Raw genomic sequence first — 16,172 nt, 5'->3', positions numbered from 1 at the left:
TGCTTATCAAGCACTCACCGTTTTATTTCAAAAACACCCCAAACCATACAAATATATTGGTAAGTACACTGGAAGAGATCTGGAAGGAAGTACAGCAAAAGCTAACATGGCTACCCCAAAGACCGTGAGAAAAGAAACGTTCACTATTTGCTTTTTGTCTTCCATGCTTTTCAAATTATTTTCAATTAGCCTCTATTCTTCTTACAAAGTTTTTCAAAGGATTTCACTGCAGCTTTTCTGGAGAAACAAGCAGGTGCATCAGGACGGCGGAAACAGAAGAGGAAACTGAGTGAGGCTGAGAGCCACGGGCAGGCTCGGCGGACGCAGGTCACCACCGCCCTCCGCCTGCGGACACACGATGCCACCCCGCCAACTCCTCTCCTGTAGGATAACCCAAGCCTCAAAGGCTGAGAGTTTTCTAAGCAACCTCATGCCTTTTTGCCTCCTCCTTCTTCAGATTGGCGGGGAGAGTTACGATCGCCAACAGAGGGGTTCGGAACCTCCCTCCCAGCCCCTCCAGTCCGCACGCCTGCCCAGGGCTGCTCGCTCTCCTGCTGCGTCTGGATTGAAACTGTAACACCCCGGCGGTGACGACTGTGCGTTCGGGGGCTTGCCTTTCCCACCGCACTTGGCACAGTGCAGACAACAGGTCAGTGAATAACCGGGCTGGAAGGCCACTTAGAAAACACACCCTTTGCTGTACCACTTACAAAAACACGGGCCAGGGAGTGGACATGACCCGTCTCGGGTAACTCCACCAGTACGGCTATACACAAGACAACGCAGCCCTTCTGACTCCTGGAGGAATGCTGGTATGTGGTCCCAGAAAAACTGTATGTTTTGCTTGTCTTGAAAATATGCACTACTGCAGAAGAGGAGCATGATCTCTCGGGGGACTGCTCGGCCCAGAGTCCAGAACTCATTAGAAACACAGTAAAGCCCAGTGAGAGATCAAGATCATCCGTCGGAAAGAGGAAACCGGTGGAGAGAGGAAAGGAAATTCACGCAGATCGTTGCTGGCCCAACGACCAAGAGAGAACAAAACCTGAACCCCACCTAAGTAGAAAGGTTAGGACTGATTAACAAATTCAAAACAGACCCAATACAGTAGTAACATAATCGTTACATACAGAGGTACCAGGTTAAGTGTATAATGCGTAACATATGCATGCAAAACCTCCATAGTTTTAGAATAAGATGGCTATTAGAAATTTGTCAGAAAGCTATCTTAAAGAGTATTATTTGATTCCTATGTTATAAATAAATAAATGTACATCTTACATACACTCGATTCATATATGAATTGTACTGTTCGATTCATATATCTGGGAAGTCTGACAATAACCAAATTTCTATGCACAGTCTTTCTGGACTAAATTTGGTATGCAACAGTCCATATTTGGGGCTTACCCCTCTCTGGATGACAACCAAACTCAGTGGTTTTACAGGCAGATTTTATGCTGTGACTACAATAGATAAAGGAAAGAAGGAAAGATAGTTTAGTTAGCAAGGAAGAGAACTTAATTTCTAAACTGTATTTGCTTCCCAAAACAACCTTCTAAATGATATAGAAAATATAATTAACCGAACACAGAAGATTTTCACTAATTAAAAAGGTTACAAACAAAATTCCCTACCTCTCCCTACCAAGACAATTACAGTCCTTTAAGACAAAGAGCCTGGACTTCTCCCTTAGAATAAATCTCCACGTCGAAAAGTCAAAAGACTTTTTGCAAAGTCAAAAGACAATTTAGATATCTTTTGAGATTAAAAATCATAAAAATCTACATTATTTTATTATCTGCACTACCTTTTTGGGACTGCCCTAGACTCTCAATAAAAAATTCTCTAAATCTCAAAATTCCTTTCCACACATACACAAAAGTCTTATGATCCAGGAGAAAGACTGGGAAGTACATAATTATTAACTTGTCAAAGGAAATATATACTTTCTACCAGCTAGCCTCCAAAGAAAACAAAATCTGGAATTAGCAAACTAAATTCGGGTTGCAGCTTAACCATCTACCATGAGACCAGGCCAATTATCTACCTCGTATCTCTTTAGCTTGTTTCCTACCCTTTAAAAGAGATGCAACTTTTTTAAACCTATCTATAAGATTGGCAAAGAACAAAACATTTAACAGGAGCTCACTGCAACGACGAGGTACAGGAAACAGGCACCCCTACACACTGACGGTGAGAGAATAAAGTGGCATCACCCCGAGGGAAGGAAATGAGGCATTACCTGTCAAAACTGAAACACGTGTACCCTCTGGCCTGACAATTCCATCTCTAGGAATCCACCCTGTGAACCTATGCACACGAATACACAAGAATTACATGCGATGTAGCACTGCTGCTTATTCCAAAAGATGGGGAACAAGCTGAACCCCCAATAACAGAGAACTAGGAGAGAATAATGTTTCCATTATGGCTACATCTGTGTTTTTACAAGGAAGACGGAATTATCCATAAACGCTTGACTGTGCACGGAACATCTCTGGAAAGATTCGAAAGAAGCACGTCGCTGGACACAGGACAGACCCCGGTGACGGAAGTGCAGCCTCCTTCTCCCTCTCTAAGGCCTTCTGAGCGCGGCTCCGCCGCGCACGGTATTCAAAATGTGTGACTGCGGGAAATGTTTTTAACCTCATGATAAAGGACATAAGGCAGCCGGTAATACTCGCAGAAGCGCCGTGCTAACTAAACGAGGAACAGATCGTTGGGCAGCAGCACAGTCCTAGGATGAAAGAGCAACTTTAATTTGGGCGTCAGAGAAGGGATGGCGAAAAGCGAGCGTTTCAGGCTTTGAAGGATGGATAAGATTTGAAGACGTGGGGGGGCGGGGGGGGGGCCACAGCCTCGATGGATCAGAGTGTGTGCGCGCAAGAGGGGATGGAAAGGTACAGCTCTTAGACCGGGCTTCGGAAAGGGGCTTACACACCCAGCAGGAGTGCGAGGTCAACAACGGCAAGAGAAAGAAAGAAATCCCAACTGGGAGCTCGCGCCCACACGCGAAGGCCTTGAACGCCAAGCCAAGGAATCTGCACTTCGTCCTAAGCATGGAAAACCACTGAGTTTGTACAGACACGGAATTCTAAACACGGAAAATCACGTGTGATTTAACCCAGAGAGACAAGCTGGAGAGGGAAGAGAGAGGCAGGAAGCCATTTACTGACAAGACGCAACGGGAGGACATGAACGAGGGCGCCGGCCCCGGGGAGGGGGCCGCGATTCGGCCCAGAACTCTGACCTTTCACCTATGTTGAAACAGCAACTCGATATTACAAAAATCAGTATTTTTTACATTTATGATAACAGCTAAAGGCCAGTTTTAGCTTTCTGTGATAACAAGAGTCAGAAGAGACAAATAAAAATCATTTATCAGAAAAGATTTCATTTCGGACCACACGTTGAGCCTTTCCTTCAATCATGCCCCAGTGGAAAGAGCTCTGGATTTTATTCCCGGCTTTGCCCTCGAAAAGAGCTAGAACGTCCCTATGCGCCCCAGTTTATCTATAAAATCAGTGGGCTCAACAGGAGAGTCCTGAAAGCCTTCCGGTTGGCAAATCCCACGATCGATGTGTTAGGACCAACAGAGGCGGCAAAGCGAAATGCAGGGGGGCTGGCAGCGCGGGGACTCCGGCGACCCCAGCCGGGACCCCGAACGGGATGACAGAGCGGGCTCGAGCGTTTTCATAACAGCAAGTGACAATGCAGTGCCACTCGGGCGGTGTGCTGAAGGCTGCCTGGTTTAAATCTTTGAGGGCAATGTCCCAACACTTTACAGTCACGCTGATTAATTTCAGTGTGACTAACTTCTTTCAGGGGACACAGAACATCTAAAAAAAAAAACCCAACATATTAATTTGTCATTTCAAGTGAAAGATGCAAGTGGCCAACGGAGGCCCTAGGGGAGAGGAGCGCTTCCCCCCCACCGCCCCCTCCTGCAGCCCCACCCAGGAAGCCGGCTGCTGCCCCAGGGACGAGCCAGCAAGCTGAACAACCTCTGGGACTGTCGGCCAGGACTGGATCGATAACTGACAGCATCCTGAACTTCTGTCCCCACTTCCTGCTCAGGACCAACTGAGAAAGCCTCCCCCGCTCCCCCAAAAAGTCTCCTGGACACCCGCTTCCAGTGGCCGCCCAGCCTCCCGCAGCCCCCAGCCCCCATCGCAACCCCCCTGAGCCCCCTTTTCTCCACAAGGAAGCTCCCCCACCCCTCTGTCTGCCTTGGGGTCTCCGCCAAACCTTAGACTCTCAGTAAATAGCTTTTGCCTTTCTCATGTGGCTGGGTTTTGTCTACCCACAAAGAAAAGCCTTAAACCAGGGGCTCGTCTCCAGATGGTCAAGTCCATAATTAGAAGCCCAATGGGGCAGATTCCAAGTCTGGAGAGACCATCACTCCCCCAGGACCTCTTCCCACAAAACCGGCTTACTAGACTTTAGTCACTCCTCAGCTTCAGGGAAGTAGCCAAGTGTTAAGGAAAGGTCAAGCGCCTTGAAGTCAAACCCCTGGGTTTGAGTATCTCATTCTTCTCCATATGATTATGTGACCGTGAGCAACTTTCTTAACATCTCTAAGCCTCTGTCTTCATCTTTAAAAAAAACAATACTTGCCTAATAAGAAGACTGTATTAAATGCAACACGATACGAAACGTGGCTGACAAATGCTGGGTGCTCGGCAGCAGTGACTGCCCTCCTCAGCCCCACCTCCCCCCAGGGAGAAGCGCGAGCTCCTCAGTACGAGGCTGAGGCGTTATCCGAAGACAAGACTTGTTTCCATTTTGCCAGCTTTGGCATGGGCCCCTTCCAGCTCACGCTATATGATCCGTAATGGGAAGTGACTTTCCTGGACTACCCCATACTTCTGTTTTTAGCAGACTTGGGTGTGCCATATTACCTCACTCTTAAATCCTCTTCAGAATCAAAAACAGAACTTTAATCTGTAACACTGTTCAAAGTATATTGTCTCACTCTCTAAGTCCTCTTCCAAATGGAAAGGAAAACTTTAATCTGTAACATTGTTATAAGAAGAAACGATTTTGCCTATGAATCAAATTGAACTATAAAAAAAAAAGCAAACAGCTGTTGAGGAACATCTGGGCTGGCAGGAGCTGGCAGGTCTGGACTAACGAAGGTGTACGTATTGGCCTCCAGGGAGAGAATGCTCCTCGTCTACTCTGGCTAGGTCACCCATCATAGGTGAAGTCCTCTCTTCTTCCTTTCCCATCCGAATGGCCAAGGGCTATGCCAGGCCTCTTCCCAAGCCCAGCCACCTTGTCTTTTTTTTTTCTGGCAAAATTATTCAATCCTATTTCTGCCTTTCGAGTAGCTAGACTGGCCTGAAGCGCCCCTCCATTCAGTCCACAAGAGGTCCCAGGCAGGGTCTGAGATGACTCCCAGACTCAGGGTTAGGCTTGAGAAGGTGTGGAAAGCTCATGTATGCACCCCCCGGAAAAACGGTCAGCGAACTCCTGCGGGAGGCGAGGTCAAGGTTCACCAGGTACCGACGCCTGTTCGACAGGCAACCGAGAATAACCACGGAGCGCTCTGGTGCCAGACCCCCCCGTGTGTCTCCCCGAACGCCAGACCCCCGTGTGTCTCCTCTAATTCCCACGCTTACTGGCTGTGCGATGTTGGACGAGACCCCCAATCTCCCTTTGCCTCAGTTTCCTCACCATGAAAGGGTCGAAATAATGGGGTTGCTTTTAAAAATTAAATGAGGTGGCATGCAGGGAGAGTTCAGTAGGGGAGTGCCAAATATGTGAATAAATGTTAGCTACTGAATATATACGTACGCGAACACTGTATTTATAATGCACACAAAAATGTTTGGAATGTATGCCTAACTTCTAGAGAAGGAAGGATGTAAACCAGCTTTTTGAGCCGTATTTTCAAAATTCTGCTGAAAAATGATTTCTAACCCAGAATTCTATACTCAGCCCAACTATCAATCAAATGAGAGAGCAAGATATTCCAACATTATACAAGAGCTGGAAAAATTATCATTTCTGCAAAAGCTACTGGTGAACATACTTAACCAAAATAAGGGAGAAAACCAGTAAGGAAGGCGTCTTGCCCAGGAAGGAGAGGAGGGGCTTTCTCACGGTGACAGGACAGCTCTGGGCGGGCAGATGAGCAGGGCAGGAAGGTGGCCGGCCCAGAGGGAAGCAGGCGGGACGAGAGGGTCGGCACGAGACATGCCCTGAGACGGGGTGCAGCGGACGCGCCCCCAACGTGTAGGAATGTGTGGAGAGGAGGGCAGGGGGGAGGGAGGTGGGAATGGCAGAGACGGAGAAAACTAAGCACAACAGCAAGACGATTATCAGCTCCAGGCGGAAAAACGCGAGAGAAAGGACGCAGCACAGAGACAGGCTGAACGTCTCAGCGGTGCGTGACAGGCCCACAGCGCAAGCGCTGCCGAGTTTATGCCCCGACTCTGAGCCATAAGCATCCTGAGAGGATGAGGGGGGCGTGGGCGGCGGGAGGAGGGGCGGGATCAGCGGCCCAACTCGTCTTCTTCATAGTTGGGTGTCTCTCCAAGGCGAAATCTGGAAGAAACAGCTAAAACATTAAGAGGGGAAGAGGGGGGCCTCCGGGGAGCAGGAATCAGGGTGGAGAAGGGCGGGGTAGGTGACTGATGATTTTTTTCGTTCTTGGCTTTGTAGAACTTTTGACTCTTAAAACCATGTGCCTGTATAACTTGGTTGAAACGGGGTATTTAATTTTTAAACAAAATCTGATACTTGACCAACATGACTATCCTATTAACTGGTAGTGGTCTTAAAACGTTTTGGAATCCGACCCCCCTAAAAACATATGGAAAGCTATAACCCCTCTCCCCAGGAAACACACACATAGGCACAATCACACAAAATTTTGGCACACGATTTCAAGCAGTTCGTGAATTCCTAAAGCCTTAGAATTAGAGATTCTGGTCTCTTACAGGACGTTTACTTCAAATCAGAGCTTGTCATTCACTGTAAAGGAAAAAATCCTAGTGGAAAACTATTCAAAACACCTACATGGTCAAATGAGGCCACGCTTGGTCTTAAATACATGGTGACCATCAGCAGTCACCTCCTTGACCACGGGGCTGCACCTCATCCCCAACGACCGATGAAGGGCCAGGCTTTGTTTACTGGCTTTGCTTCAGCCTTGAAACAGATTCTCTAAAACTCAGGAATGTGAGTCCCTGTCGGGTTGACTCAGCTGTTTCCATTCTAGAAACGGACATGGAATCATGCACTCCTCGCCCCGTGAAGAAAGAGTCCTTCACATAAACCTGGAAAAGGCAAGGTCCCAAATTCCCCACAGGGGTGTTTTTTCTGATACAGGAATTACTCTAATGACTTCTTGGCAAAACTTCTGTAATCAGAGCAGAACACTTAAATACTCCAAGACACAAAATTTGGTTCTGCTTCTGACCGACCTAACCCACTGAAAAAAATCTCACCATCGGTTCGACAAGTCAGATGCACAGTTTTGCTGTTTAACAAAAATCTTAAGGGTGCTGTCAATTGCCGTAAAATTCCGGTGCCTTGGTGTTTGTTTGCTTGTGAACAGAGGGTATTAACAACTTAACTGGATGTCGTCATACTGTGGCCGGCAGAAATCGGCCCCCAAAGATGTCCACGCCCTATCCCCTGGAACCCGGGACTATGTCACGTTACACAGCAAAGGGACTTTCCTACAGACTGCGAGTAGCGGGGTTACCCTGGATAACCTAGGTGGGCCCAATCTAGTCGAATGAGCCCGCAACGACACAGAACTTTCCCCACGTGGCAGAGGGACGCAGAGGGGGAGTCAGACTGGAGCGGGGCTTGAGTTCCCTGCTGGGCCTAGGGTCGGGGTTTCGTGCAAGGACCAGAAGGAGGCTCTAGGAGCTGAGGGCGGCCCCGCAGCTGACAGCCGGCAAGGAAGGGAACGGGCCTCAGTCCCACGCCCGTCAGAGACCGCGATGAGCTGCGGCGATTCCGCCCCAGGCCCTCCCGGGAGGAAGGCAGCCCTGCGATGCCCTGTGCTTTCTCGAGAGCCCAGCGTCAGATTCCGACCTACAGAACGGTGACATAATGGAGCCGTGATGTTTTCAGCCACTAAGTTTGTAGCAATTTGTTACAGCAGAAATAGAAATCTCACACGGTGACATATGTGAACCCAGTGGACTGTCTGTCCACATTCAACAAGAGTCAGCTGACTTCCTCGGGTCCAGAGGCAGGATGGCCACATTCCACCTAAAACGACGGACTTGCGCTGCTAAATGCCGATTTGGGGAATTATAAATTGCCCGGAGGACCTCCACGTCTTAGGTCTCGGGTAATGCACCTGTCCTCTTTTAGCTCACACACCCACCAACACCTGTCTTGCCTGATGGACTCTAAGCAGCACGCGGGAGAATAAATGCTGCACGGTGGGCACCAGCGTGGCCCCCAGACGCCCCGTGGTGGCACCTGTGACACTGCACCGAGGTCTGCTTCGCCCCCACACCGTGAGCCCCGGCTCATCACGTCCGTGCCTGTGCCCCAGCTCCGCGTCCCCATGCAGAGCACGTGAGGGGGCACGTCACAGGGAATCCACGCGAAGGCTTGTGAACTATGCGACGGCGTCACTTAACACCGGTACACACAATGCGAACGCTCTGAGGACCAGCGCCATGTTTCATGGGCCTCTGCATTCCTCCCGCTGCCAACGCCTGGGGGACCAGGGGCTCCTGGCATTTGCTGGCGAGGAAGAAAGGGAGGGGAGGGAGGGAGAGGAAGAGAAAAGCAGACCCGCCCGGCCCGCGCCGGCCCACACTCTGCTCCGACAGTGCCCGAGCGGCGCTGAAGGCAGGTTCACGGGACAACGGCTGCCTGCTGGGTATTTCAAATGTGAACTGCGCAAGGCTTTGTTGACCTTGACCTCAGACTGTCTACTGCTTTTCCCAACCTTGAGACAGGTCACTTATGAACTGAAACGTCAAGAAAATATACTTCATTAAATGAAGGTTCATGGGATGTCTGTCACTGGGGAGACTGTTAAAGGCTACAGTGGGCACACTCAGTAGTCTTGCTTGGAAAAGACGAATGGTAACCAAAACTCGAATTTGATGTTTCCCAAAATACTAACATATCAAACAATACTGGGCAATTAAAGTGAGAAAACAATCCTAAGTGAAGCTGCCTAACACACCTCCAATCAAAGATCATCAGTGTATTAAACATTTGGGATTTTAAAGAAAAACCTAGAGTCATTCAATTCGTAATGAAGCAATTTTCTTTTAATCCTTGGCGACATAATATTTTACAACTTATGACATCCCACTACGTTCATGATTGCATTTTATCCTCAAAACAATCTCCTGGGCTAGGTAGAACAGGCATTACTAACATTTAATTCCACCTTACCAGCGAGGGAAATGACGTTCAGAGAGGGACGTACGTAGACTCAAAAGCCTTTAGCAGGCCCGAGTGTCTAATTAAAGCCTCCTGTCCCAAGAACTAAAGTTATCTTTAAAACGTAATTTTTATTTACACCCTGTAAACATCCAAAGAGATTTAGAGGTAGCTTGCCAACAACAGACGCATATATAATAAGGACTGTAAAATGGAAAAGAAGAAAAATCATTTAATAGGTGATGTGGGACAGGCTGGGGGGAGGGTAACACAGAGACTTACAGTCTAAAAAAATTTCTCTCTGAACTCCCAGTCCCAGCCACATAACTCGTACAGAGAAAAAAGTGATTTATAGAATATCATAACTTAAAAAAAAGGTGTCATCGGGTCCTTCGAGCGGGGTAAGTGAAGCTCTGCCTGGGCCCTGGGGAAAAGCTTACCCCCTTCCTTCAGCAAAGGACAAGCCACAACGACTTTGCAATGCAGAGTTCCAACTCCACCTTCTCCATCCTGACACTCCCTTCTGTGAAAGACTTCTTTTCATTTAATCCATGTAAAAGCCGGGCCTGCTACAAATGAAATACACTCTCAGTGCAGAGCAAGCATTAACTAGTTAATAAGCTTCAGTGAAACATGGTAGTGATACAACCTAAGAAAACCTGGAAGAAAATCTAGTTGTTTCTGAAGACCCCTCCCAACATAAGTGCTTTGTGACATGCTCCACGTGGTTTTTTTTTTTTAATTAAGAGAAGACAAAAAACCCACTGATTTAAGTGAAAATTGTAATTCAGTGGCATCACTACTTGACCAAACGGCTACCATCTATTTTTAATCCCTGTCATCAACCAAATAAGAATAGCAGAGACAGACATGCGGCTTTAAGAAAATCTAGCACACCAAATTCCCATCTTACCAAACATAAATTGGAAGGGAGATTAATATTTTAAGGGATTAAGTACTACATTCCTTAGAATTGGAGCTTCCTTTGAGGTCATTTAAAATATGATGCAATTTTTTGGAAGTAATCATTTTAAACTATGTTTTAAACCATTATATAAACCATACACCTACTCAAGGCACTCCCCAAATTCCATTTATTTAAGACTCCTCAAATTAAAATCTGTTAGAGACTGGGACGTACAGAAGCCTACAGTTGGCAGACTTCATCTGACACTCAAAAGATCAGTGAAATGCTCCTCTGAAGAGTTCTGCAACCAACACTTCATTGAGGAAACATCAAATCAATTTGCTATAGTGCAGATGTTGCAAGTAAAATGTAATCACGAAGACCATGCAAGACAATATCAAAAGGCTGCTTAAACTTCCCTCACGGACTCTGGTCTTTAACTCCGAGACACCCATGATGATAAATGTTTTGAAAAGAAAAGAAGAAAGGACTTCCACTTCAGAATCTACATTTTCAAAGATCTCCATTATTTAAAAGACCACTGCCACTAAGGGAACTTTCCTCCGCTATATTTGGCTGAAAGAAGTAAAGGTGTAAGGCTGACAGGTTCTTACCTAGTTTAAGACCCTCAAAGGTGAGGACACAAGGCCAGAAGGGGTGGCTTTGCAGGAACAAAGAGCAGCTAATTCCAGAGCCAGACTTAGTCCCAATAAATTCTAATCAGGACTCCACACCATGCAACAAACACCAGGAAGTAAGAGCAAACGTTAAAATAAAAACCCTTTGGAGAGTTGAGGAATTGCAGATTCTAAACCACACCCACGTGAACCGCCTGGATGCGCCATGTAGAAAAAGAAACTCTCTCGTAGATGCACGGGTCCCTGGTTCTGGGCACTGGCTGCCCACTCCGGTCGGAGCATCTGCTGAGCTGCACGACCGCCAAGCATCTGTCCTTAAAGACCACAGCTCTCAGAGGGCAGAACACAGGACTTCAGGGAGGGCTTCAGAGAGACGGTGCCACCCAAACTGAGACCCTGATAATGGGTAAACGGAAGTGGGGTGACCGGAGCGGGGAGTGGAGGGGACAGGAAGAGCTCCAGGCACAGAGGGCAAACTAGGAAAGGCCTGCATGCCAAGTCTGGGCTTCGCGACAGACGCAGCTGTGGTCAGTGCATTGTTATCTCCCACTCCACTCACATGCACCATCTCATTCACAAAGACCGTGGCTATTAGAGCGACTTGAGCCCACGGCCCAGTTTTCTGTCTTGGACCGGAATGCTCCTAGAAGGCAAAGCCTGTCTTTGACTTTGCAGCCCTGGGGGAAAAGACTCATCCCCAGGCCATAATAGGTGTTTTTGAAAAGTCTGATGAAAGGGTAAGGGGACCATTCCACTTTATTTAAGTGGCTGAGAGACACAGGGCGGGCGGGGAGGGTCAGGCAGGCCTCGACATCCACGGGAGTGTCCCGGCCACCACCTGGCTCTCGCTGTCCCTTCCATCCCTTCGTAGACCTGACCTCTAACTGCCTTGGCCTCATTCCGTGGGGGTGGATCCTCCTCCTTCAAACGCATTTTCCAGCCCGCCAAATTCCTAGGCGAGTTTCCTCCACTCCGCAGGCGCTGAGCGCTGCAAAGTTAAATCTGGCTTTCCAGGCTTTTTTTCTTCCCAGTCCTAACGGAAGAAATCAAGAAGCGCAGGGCAGAGGGGCTCGGCTCCCTCCAATCAGAGGCGGCTCCCGCCGGGCGCGCCTCGCACTGCAGCAGGAAACGCGGCGGCCTGACGCGCGGTCCCCGGGCGCGGTGACAGCCCCGCGCTCCCCGGGGACGGGGCCGGGGAGAGGCGGCTTCCCGGGGAAGTGCGGCCCCGCTCCCCGCTTCTGCTCACTTGGCAGAAGAGACAATAAATAAAAGAGCGGGTCGGCGGCCCCGTCCGGGCCGACTGCGCGCCCGCGCACAGCCCGCTACGCCCCGCGCGGCGCCTCGACCCGCACACGGAAACCAGCACGTGGGCCCCCAGCGGGCGCACGCACGCGCGGGCACACACGCACGTGCACACGCACTCGCGGGGCGGGGGCAGCCGGCTCATGCCCGGACCGCCGCGCGGGGCCCCCGGCTCGCAGGGCGGCGTGGGCGCCCCCCGCGTGGGTCCACGCAGAGCCGCCGTCCGCGACACCCGCACCGTGAACCAGTCGTGGGGAGCGGAGAAAAGGCCCCCACCCTGAGGGTGGCGAGGACCCCCACGATCGAGGGTCCACGCAGTCACGCTCGAGGAGGCAGAGAACCAGTCACACATGGGGGGGTGGCGGGGCAGGGACGGTCTCCCACTCGCGGGGTGTCCGCGGCTGCCCACGCGCAAGGGACCACGCCGACCCGTGCTCGGTGACACACAGACAACCGTGAACCGGCCACGCCTCGGGGCCCGGGACCGCGGCAGGGCCCCGCGCGCGGGTCCACGCGCGTGGCAGCAGGCGTGGGGTCCCCTGGGCGCCACCCCGAGGCCGAAACAATGCCCGGGCGCGCGACAGCCGGGGCAGTCCCGCTCCGCGTCCCGCTGTCGCTCAGGGAGGCGGCCGCCACCTCGGGCAGCGACCCCGCGGCGCCACGCTCAGACCTGCTGCGCCCGCCCCGGGGCCCCGCGCCGCGCCCGCGCCCCCCGCCCGGCCGCCCCGCGCCTCACCTCAGGCCGCCGCCTCCGCGACGCTCGCTGCGTGCCCGCGGCGCCCGGGCCGAGCAGAGAGGAGCGGAGCAGCCGGCTGAGCCGCGGCCGCCGCAACAATGGAGCCCCGGGGCGGGGCCGCCTCCGCCGCCTCTGCCCGTCGGCGTCGCAGGCTCCGGCTCGCGCTCGGACGAGCAGCGGCCGGCGCGGGGCTGCGGCAGCGATCCGGCACCGCGCAGGCGCACTCGCCCCGCCCGCGCGCCTCCGCCCCGCCCCCGGCGGCGCCCGCGCCCGGGGCCCGCCCCCCGACCAATGGGGAGGGAGCTGCGCCGAGGGGGCGGGGCAGGGAGAAACAAAGGGAGGTGGGGCGGGGCTGCCGGGGCGGGGCTGCGGGGGCTGCACCATCCGTAGCCCCATCTGGCGCATTCCCGCGAGGTCGAGCCCATTTGCACTGAGAATCCACTCCGCAGGCGCTGCTCACCCCAAACCCAGAACTCAAGTGTGTAGGGCTGGCCTGCTGTACGGAAGGGGAGACTGAGGCCCAAGCAGCGAGATCGTCTGCCACCAGAGATACACGGTCTCATTCACTCGTTTCTCTTTTATTCATTCAACAAACATTTTCGCAGCTTGCAGAATGCGCAATTAGGAGTGGAGTAGAGGCGAACGCCGCCCTCGCTGAATGAGCTCCTTCAAGAGGGACTACAGATTTCTTGCCGTCACTTTAGCACATGAAAAAGTGTCCAGGAGCAGAGCTGTCACCCTTTCCTGCCTCAAAGCTTTGGTGGTTCTGCTATTTCCCACCCAAAATTCCCACCTTTCCCCACCTGTCACCCTCGTATATATCCAAGCACCACCCACTATCTTTACAACTCTGTCCTCGCCTTCGATCATTTGGCATTCTCTGGCCCCGCATTGGGTTTTCCCTGCCTTGCCAGATGCTCCTTGAGAGTCTCAGGGTGACCTCTTTGTCTGCCCAGGCTTTACATTTCGGGTGTTAGGGTGGCCCATGGCTCTGCCAGATGCCCTTCTGTTTGCCCTCTTACCGAGAAATCTCATGCTCTCCCTGGCTTTAAGCACCACATACTGTGGTGACTGCCAGATTCTTGTCCCCAGTCCAAACTCTCCAGATCCCCAGCTGGACGCCCAGGAGGCATCTCAAACCTCTCCGGGCCAAAACAAAGCGCTTCATTCAATGCCCCCAAGCTGCTCCTCCAGTCTCCTCTTTCTGACCAAATGGCTTCTCCCTCCACAGCTGCTCAGGTTAAAGTCTGAAAGCCGCCCCGAGGGCTCTTTCCCTGCCCCCCACCCCCCAAGGCCTTCTCTGCACCCCCTGGGCACTCATTGCAGCCTCCGTTACAGCACCAGCTGGAGCTTTCTGTCTGAGCGATCCCCCCACCCCCCTATGAAGTATGACCTCCTTAGGACTCATTCATTTCATGGAGCAGAACAGGGCCAGGCGTGCCCTGCAGGCACCCAGGGAATGCCGGCAGAATGGATGGACGGATGCACAGGGTCTCGACAGTGACTGGGGCAGACCCCATCCCCATCTCCCTGCACACACACACACACACACACACACACACACACACACACACTCGCACGCACCGCTGAAAGGCTGGCTTCAATGTGCTTTCCCAAATGAATTCCTGCATGAACTTAAGAGGCTTCCCTACCCCTCTCCAGCCAGGGGCCCAGCGTGGTTTGGGGTTCTACTCAGAGGTCAGGAAGACGGAGTCTCAGGGAGCCAGGAGGAGGTCGCTCCAGGCTTCAGACCTTCGCGCGTGCTGCCCTCTGCCTGACACACTTTTCTTCCTGTGCCCAGCCAACTCCTACTGACTCTTCGAGTCTCGCCCTAAATGCCACCTTCCCCAAGAAGGCTTGTAGCCACCAGCACCAAGTACAACTGTGGCAGACACATCCTAAGATAAATCCCAGTGAGTCACGCCCTTGTATGATGCCCCTGGCCTGAGTGCAGGTCAAACCTGTGACAGCTTCTAGCCAATACAATGTGGCAGAGGTGATGGGGTCTCACTCCACGGTCAAGTTACATTACATAAGAATTCATCCTAACAGACTAGAGGAAGAGGTTCTACTTATGGGCTTTGAAGAGGTCACCTGCCATGCTGTGAGGGCCACAGGAGAAGCCTACCTGGCAGATGGTCTGTAGGACATGAGGACGGCCTCCAGCCCACAGCCAGCAGAGAGCTGGGCCGCTGGTCACGAAGGCCCATGAAACAAGCTCTTTCACCAACCCGAGTGAGCTCGGAAGTGGAGTCCTCCCGACTCAAGGCTCCAGGTGATGACGCTGAAATGCTCAGTGAAGTCTGGTGTGCCCCGAGCACAGGGCCCCGCTACAAGCACCTACCTCCGCCTCACGGGAGCTGAGTTAAGAAATGCGTGTTTTCAGCTGTCACATGTGTGGTTATTTGTCAGGAAACCATAGAGGATGAAAACAATCACCTAGGTCCCCGCTCCATCTTGCACATTCGTAGTGCTTCGGACTCCTGTCTGGCAGTCATCACAGTCACCGTGTGTTTAAAATCTCTCTCTCGCCACTAGTGTGAAAGCCCCATGGGGACAAAACATGGAGTCTGTCTTGCTCATCGCTGTGCCTCAAAGGCTCGACACAGTTTCATTCTAGGCGATTGGTCCATGGTAGACCAGCCAGTCGGCTGGCTGGCCTTCTCCCAGGCCATGTTGCATTAGACAGACTCGAATACCTTCCTGCCTTCCCAGCTTCCCTTATAGCCTGCAGTGGCCACGTAACATTGCCCTGGCCAGTGAGACATCGTGAAAGTTGGCTAAAACGCTTCTCACAGTGGTGTCGTGGAGGCACTCTGGACCAGACCGAGAGAGTCAGGTGTCCACTGAGCAGGAATTTTGCAAGTCAGTTGTTAAACATAGTCACTACTTAACAATTAAGTTATATAAACTTACAATTAAGATTGTATTAAAAATAAAGATAATACCCGAAATTCATTACTTCCAAATTATCTTACTACAGTTTACAATTATCTGTGCTTTTAAGGATTTTACATCTAGTGCATGAAAGAAACACTACATACTGGTGTGCTCCTGGCATCCCTTCCCACGTGTGCAGGTAGCAATGCTATGCTGGCAGCTCGAAATCGGATGCGGTGGGGGAATTTACACCTCGGAAATGGGCAACTGCCGCAAATCAAGGTTTGCTTCCTTATTCTCATCCCCCAGAATTCTAGTAAAGATTGGCTGC

The 16,172-nt window shown here is 51.4% G+C and overlaps 1 protein-coding gene across 5 annotated transcripts in view; it reads right to left on the bottom strand.

The window, feature by feature from the left end:
• Positions 1-13,158, bottom strand: part of AFAP1 (actin filament associated protein 1) — an 86,277-nt gene extending 73,119 nt beyond the window's left edge. For 2 of the 5 annotated variants that reach the window (XM_036227463.1, XM_016127121.2), the window contains exon 1: positions 12,962-13,158. The gene's annotated coding sequence lies outside the window, so the exon portion shown is untranslated. Of the gene's footprint in view, positions 1-9,818; positions 9,948-12,961 lie in introns of all 5 variants that reach the window. The other 3 variants (XM_036227462.1, XM_036227464.1, XM_036227465.1) reach the window with 3 other exon arrangements.
• Between the last annotated feature and the right edge of the window lie 3,014 nt (positions 13,159-16,172).

This window comes from Rousettus aegyptiacus, unplaced genomic scaffold (genome assembly GCF_014176215.1).
Source record: "Rousettus aegyptiacus isolate mRouAeg1 unplaced genomic scaffold, mRouAeg1.p scaffold_m13_p_10, whole genome shotgun sequence".
Classification (NCBI taxonomy): domain Eukaryota; kingdom Metazoa; phylum Chordata; class Mammalia; order Chiroptera; family Pteropodidae; genus Rousettus; species Rousettus aegyptiacus.
Note: the sequence above shows the minus strand (reverse complement) of the source record. Positions and strands in the feature narration are given on the sequence as shown.